The sequence below is a fragment of the Lampetra fluviatilis genome, chromosome 58, assembly GCF_964198595.1.
Source record: "Lampetra fluviatilis chromosome 58, kcLamFluv1.1, whole genome shotgun sequence".
Lineage (NCBI taxonomy): Eukaryota > Metazoa > Chordata > Hyperoartia > Petromyzontiformes > Petromyzontidae > Lampetra > Lampetra fluviatilis.
Window position 1 is genome coordinate 2,772,739 of NC_136332.1, and position 7,069 is coordinate 2,779,807.

Below are 7,069 nucleotides of genomic sequence, written 5' to 3' on the forward strand. Positions count from 1 at the left end.
TTATTGTTTATTTTTCTTTTATTTCTTAGGTTTCGCACGCATGTGTTATATAGTTACTGTAGTTATTCTGCATTTACGGTTTTATATTTAATGTAGTTATTTGCATGTTACCATTTTTCGCCGGCCAAAATAAATGTGCAAGGCTAAATGGAGGCTCTGCTTTGCCATTTGTCCATTTTCTGACGTTCGTTCGTGCTCTGGTCCCTGGCCAGACAAAAGTTGCAAAGTATTCCTGTAGCAGGCTCCCGGGCTTCCAGATGGACCCCTTCCTGAGCTTCTCTTTAGTTTTCTTGGTTCTTTCGGTAAAGTCACGTAGAAGGGAAGTAATAAAATAATAAAAATAAAACATAATAAAATGAAATAATTCTCACAACGTTTCGGCTACAACGCAAGCAGCCGTCTTCAGGTGAAGAATGAGACACTACCAAGCTAGGAGCTTATATATAAACTGGGTTGGAGGTGGAAGAGCGCCTTAACAAAAAAGAATGTGCATATGAAGAGGAATTTAGCATATTCATGGAAAATGCGTAGGAGGTGGGCGGGGGGGGGGTTTCAAAGGCATATTATGCCCATGCATTATGCAGGATCAACAGCACCAAGGGGGGGTGCAGGGAGTAGCATTAACAAAGGAAAGGAATGTTATTGATATGTAGCTGCAGTTACTAAACAACCACGTAGAAAACTAAAGTAGCTACATATCAATAACATTCCTTTCCTTTGTTAATGCTACTCCCTGCACCCCCCTTGGTGCTGTTGATCCTGCATAATGCATGGGCATAATATGCCTTTGAAACCCCCCCCGCCCACCTCCTACGCATTTTCCATGAATATGCTAAATTCCTCTTCATATGCACATTCTTTTTTGTTAAGGCGCTCTTCCACCTCCAACCCAGTTTATATATAAGCTCCTAGCTTGGTAGTGTCTCATTCTTCACCTGAAGACGGCTGCTTGCGTTGTAGCCGAAACGTCGTGAGAATTATTTCATTTTATTATGTTTTATTTTTATTATTTTATTACTTCCCTTCTACGTGACTTTACCGAAAGAACCAAGAAGATGAATCCCTGCAGTCACGAAAGCTTTAAATCGAAAAAATTCTCTTTAGTTCTCATCACCCCCCCCCCCGTATATACTCCCTCTGCTGACGTATCGCTTCTCTGCTGTCAGTACCACTTTTCCGTCAGCAGGCAGCCTTATTACATTACACTTGTACAATGTACCAATTCGACCTCGTCGCATCGTCCGATACGTAGATTCTTCAACAAGAAAAGGGTCGACGGGAAATGGTGAACGACGTTTGTAAACGGTGTAACATCAGTCTCTGTTGTAAATGTCTACGGTATGGATACTTTAACACGTGAATAAAAATACGCGAGTTTGTGAGCGAATCTGCATACAATGTATAAAGTCGCACATCCTCGATGAAATTTGCTCTTTTTAACAAAATACAGCCTCAATAAAATATTCTTGCAGGCAAATTTGTGTAAAGATCTTCCTTATGGTGGCGATGATGGTGATGGTGGTGATGATGACGGTGATGATGGTGGTGATGGTAGTCATGATGACGGTGATGGTGGTGATGGTGGTGATGATGGTGATGGTAGTCATGATGACGGAGATGGTGGTGATGATGGTGCCGTGTTGATGCTGCTGCTACTACTTCTGTTGCTACTGCTGCTGTTGCTACTTCTGCTACTACTACTACTGCTGCTGTTGCTACTACTGCTGCTGCTACTGCTGCTGTTGCTACTACTGCTACTACTGCTGCTGCTACTACTGTTGCTACTGCTGCTGCTGCTACTACTGCTGCTACTGCTGCTGCTACTACTGCTGCTGCTACTGCTGCTGCTGCTACTACTGCTGCTACTGCTGCTGCTACTACTGTTGCTACTACTGCTGCTGCTACTGCTGTTACTGCTGTTGCTACTACTGCTGCTGTTGCTACTACTACTGCTGCTACTACTGCTGCTACTACTGCTGCTACTGCTGCTGCTGCTACTACTGTTGCTACTACTGCTGCTGCTACTGCTGCTACTACTGCTGCTACTGCTGCTGTTGCTACTACTACTGCTACTACTGCTGCTACTGCTGCTACTGCTGTTGCTACTACTGTTGCTACTACTACTGCTGTTGCTACTGCAGCTACTGCTGCTACTACTACTGCTGCTGCTACTACGCCCACTGCTGCTGCTATTAAACGACTGGGCGCTCGTTCATTAACGGGGCCGCCGGGGTCGTCATAACCACGTGGCAGTGAAAAAGGGCCATTGCCCGAAACGTCGCGTGTTTGTGAAACAGCATCCGTGGGTTCATCGTCTGGGCAGCGGATTTCTCTTTTGGCTCAGCCAAAGGTGGGCGGGCGGGCGTGTGGGTTTCGCTGCATGATCATCAACATCATCAACATCATCATCAACATCATCATCAACATCATCATCAACGTCATCATCAACGTCATCATCAACATCATCATCATCAACGTCATCATCAACATCATCATCATCAACAACATCATAAACATCAACATCATAAACATCATCAACATCATCATCAACATCATCAACATCATCATCAACATCATCAACATCATCATCAACATCATTATCCCACTCCCGAGATGATGAAGCCACGGGTGAGCCAGGCACTTTCGAAATCATCATCATCGTCATCATCATTCTCGATTGACAGAACTAATTGCTTTGGAACTTGCTGCTCGTTGTGTTTAGTAATGTAACGCGATTATCGTGATGTATCGTGATTATCGTGATTTATCGTGATTGCCGTTGTTAATCGCGATTATCGTTACTTATCGCAATTATCGTTATTTATCGTGATTATCGCGATTATCGTGATTATCGTGATTACCCCCCCCCACCCCCCACTGATCTAAAACGAATGTCTTTAGAGCTACTCCTTGTTGTTGCTGTGGTTGTGTCTCTCCACAGCAGAGGGGGGTTTTGGGGGGGGGCGTTTAGATCGCGTAAATAAATAAATAAATGTTGTGTAGTTTAACCCACCACCACCCGACACAGCCAATTAGTAAAGTTGTGTCACGTGAACAGAAAGTGGGCAATTCGTTACTAGTACAGCAAATAGTGTGTAGTGTAGTGTATAGTAGTGTAGTGTATAGTAGTGTAGTGTATAGTAGTGTTGTGTATAGTGTAGTGTATAGTAGTGTAGTGTATAGTGCAGTGTATAGTGTAGTGTATAGTGTAGTGTATAGTAATGTATAGTGTAGTGTATAGTAGTGTAGTGTATAGTAGTGTAGTGTATAGTGTAGTGTATAGTAGTGTAGTGTATAGTGTAGTGTATAGTAGTGTAGTGTATAGTAGTGTAGTGTATAGTGTAGTGTATAGTAGTGTAGTGTATAGTAGTGTAGTGTATAGTAGTAGTAGTGTATAGTAGTGTAGTGTATAGTAGTAGTAGTGTATAGTAGTGTAGTGTATAGTGTAGTGTATAGTAGTGTATAGTGCAGTGTATAGTAGTGTAGTGTATAGTAGTGTAGTGTATAGTAGTGTATAGTGTAGTAGTGTATAGTAGTATAGTGTATAGTAGTGTAGTGTATAGTGTAGTGTATAGTACTGTAGTGTAGTGTATAGTGTAGTGTATAGTAGTGTATAGTGTAGTGTATAGTGTAGTGTATAGTGTAGTAGTGTATAGTAGTATAGTGTATAGTAGTGTAATGTATAGTGTAGTGTGTAGTGTAGTGTATAGTGTAGTATACTAGTACAGCACACCGTTGTGTTGGAGAGCCAAGCCACAACATTTACAATCTGAGTACGACGTTTCGCCAGTAATTACAATCAGCTTCATCAGGCGGACAACCAGATCTAATCCACCCCCCCCCCCCACTGTATTGTGGGTGATATGTGTGTATGTGTGTGTATGTGTGTATGTGTGTGTGTATGTGTGTGTATGTGTGTGTGTGGTGTGTGTGTGTATGTGTGTGTGTGTATGCGTGTGTTTGTGTATGTGGTGTGTGTGTATGTGGTGTGTGTATGTGGTGTATGTGTGTGTGTGTATGTATGTGTGTGTGTGGTGTGTGTGTATGTGTGTGTGTTTGTGTATGTGGTGTGTGTGTATGTGGTGTGTGTATGTGGTGTGTGTATGTGTGTGTGTGTGCATGTGGTGTGTATGTGGTGTGTATGTGGTGTGTGTATGTATGTGTGTGATGTGTGTATGTATGTGTATGTATGTATGTGTGTGGTGTGTGTATGTGTGTGGTGTGTGTATGTGTGTGTATGTGGTGTGTGTGTATGTATGTGTATGTGTGTGTATGTGGTGTGTGTGTTTATGTGTGTATGTGTGTGTGTATGTGTGTGTGTGTATGTGTGTGTATGTGTGTGTATGTGGTGTATGTGTGTGTATGTGTGTGTATGTATGTGTGTGTATGTGTGTGTATGTGGTGTATGTGTGTGTATGTGTGTGTATGTGCATGTATGTGTGTGTGTGGTGTGTGTATGTGTGTGTGTGTGGCTCTTCTTCTGAACAAAAGAATGAAGGGGGCGTGGGAGCGTGGCGGTGAGGTGTGGGAAGCTGTAAGCCCCAGGATACTTTGGGCTCGCCTTCCCATCAACCAGAGGCGAGGAGTGGTGGTCGTGGTTACTTATGCCCCCACCGAAGACGAACATCCGTGGAGGGATGCAGGCAAAGCCGATGAGTCAGACGCTTTCTATGACCTCCTGTCACAGGTGCTGGCTAAAGTGGCCACTCGGGACAGAGTCATCTTGTTGGGTGACTTCAATGTCCGAGTTGGTCATGATGCTGGCACCTGGTCTGGAGTGATTGGAAGGCATGGGCCAGATCAGCTCAATAATAACGGTAGGAGGCTGCTAGATTTTTGTGCAGCCCATGGGCTTGTAATTACCAACACGCTCTTCCGGCATCGGCGCATCCACACAACATCATGGATACATGCCGGGTCCAAGCAAGAACATCTGCTGGACTACATAGTGACGGACCAGCGGATGCGAGCCCATGTCCTTGACACCAGGACCTACCGTGGAGCTGATCTGACCTCTGACCATCGACTAGTCATCTGTAAGATGCGCCTGCCATTCTTCCACTCCGGTGGTGGGTGTACACCCAGGACCCCATTCCAACCAAAAGTGGCCTGGTCTCGCTAGCTGATGAAAGTTGCAAGCGAGAATTTCATCATTGCTTGCAGCTGGGGTTGGCATCGTCCCCCACTCCACCTGATGTCGAGGGTAAATGGGCGAGGTTTAAGACTGTGACTCATGCAGCTGCAATGGCTGCTTTGGGTACGCGGTCAAGACCTCCCCAGAAACCCTGGCTGACGGAGGAGGTGTTCAGGTTAATTGAGAAAAAGCGACAGGCCCACTCTCATCGCCTACAGCATCCCACGTCAGAGAATGAGGAGGTTTACCGCAGCCTTCGCTCGGAGGTTCGGAGAGCCGTAAGGCGCTGTAAGGATGGGTGGTGGTCGCGGGTTGCTGAGGAGATGGAGTCTGCCTCAGTGGCCCGCGATCACAAATCACTATTTAACTCCATCAAAAAAGTAACCTGCAGCGCCACACCTATTACCATCATTAGAGGAAAAAACGGTGATCCAATCTCCGACCCCCAGGAACAGGTTTGCAGATTTGCTGAGCATTTCTGTGAGGTCCTGGGGGAGGGAAAATCTCTCAGCCAGGAAAACATCATGGCACAAAGTGGGGATAATCCTGCTGAGGCTGCGGTGCCTCAAATATTGGAAGAGGTCACCCCCTGTGAGTGGCTGGCTGAGGTACCAGCTGTTGAGGAAGTACTGAGGGCGATCCGGAGTCTGAGACCAGGGAAGGCACCGGGCAGAGATGATCTCCCAAGCGAAATGCTGAGGGAGGGTGGCGTTTGTGCACAGACTGCCCTACATGACATCATAACAACAGTCTGGACCACTGGACGGGTTCCGCAGGACTGGAAGGATGCCCTGGTGGTCCCCCTCTTTAAGAAGGGGGACCGTACCGACTGTAACAACTACAGGGGCATCTCACTCCTCAGTGTGCCGGGTAAGGTCCTGGCAAGGATTATTCAACATCGCCTTGCTAGGCACGCTGAGGAGAGGCTTGCGGAGCCCCAATGCGGTTTCAGGAAAGGGCGGTCCTGCACAGATGCCATATTTTCTGTCCGTCTGCTACAGCAGAGGTGTAGGGAATTCCAAAAAGACCTACATCTCTGCTTTATTGACCTGGTCAAGGCCTATGATACCATCAGTAGGACTGGGCTCTGGGTTGTTCTTCGTGCTTTCGGAGTCCCTGACCCTCTGCTCACGATCATTAAGGACCTTCATGATGGTGAGCGGGCCCGGGTAAAACTACGTGGCCGGGAGTCGGAGCCTTTCCCTGTACACCTTGGGGTGCGACAGGGATGTCCTCTGGCTCCCACATTATTTAACATCTATTTCGACTGCGTAGTTCGTGAAGCCTTCAATAGCTGTACCGGGGGAATTACCATTTGGTACAGATATAATGGGAGGCTGATCGACGCCCGGGTGCGATCAAGGGATGGCTCCCTATTGGTCAACCACGTTATGTATGCCGATGATTTGGTAATAGCTGCTCATTCAGAAGAGGAGTTGGAGACGCTGCTGCTGAGACTGGAGCGTGCCACTAAGAGGTGGGGCCTTACCATCAGCCCCACCAAAACTAAGCACCTGCCTGGGTATTTTGTACCATCGGGCACTCCACCCCCACAACTCCCAATCGGTGATGGGGCAGTTGTGGAGAGAGTGGAGAGTTTCCCATACCTGGGCAGTGTGCTTATGACCGGCTCCAGTTTATCAGCAGAGGTCTCACTCCGAATCAGTCGAGCGGCAATATCTTTTCATCGGTTGCGTAACGCTGTGTGGTAGCTACCTGGTCTGTCGCTCCGCACGAAGCTTCAGGTCTTCTCGGCCACAGTCATTCCCTCCCTTCTCTACGCTTGCGAAACGTGGACCCCCCTAGTGGAGCATCTTCGCCGGTTGGAAACATTTAGGCTGGCCTGCCTACGATCCATCCTGGGTTTAACCAGGCTGGATTGTGTGAGGAGCTCACAAGTCCTTGAAAGATCTGGGCAAAGTCCCATCAGTGAGC

The 7,069-nt window shown here is 46.9% G+C and overlaps 1 protein-coding gene across 1 annotated transcript in view; it reads right to left on the reverse strand.

Annotated features, from left to right (window-relative positions):
- The window catches only part of TBC1D24 (TBC1 domain family member 24), a 525,632-nt gene that overhangs the window by 162,120 nt on the left and 356,443 nt on the right, over window positions 1-7,069 (reverse strand). The gene's annotated exons all lie outside the window — the stretch shown is intronic.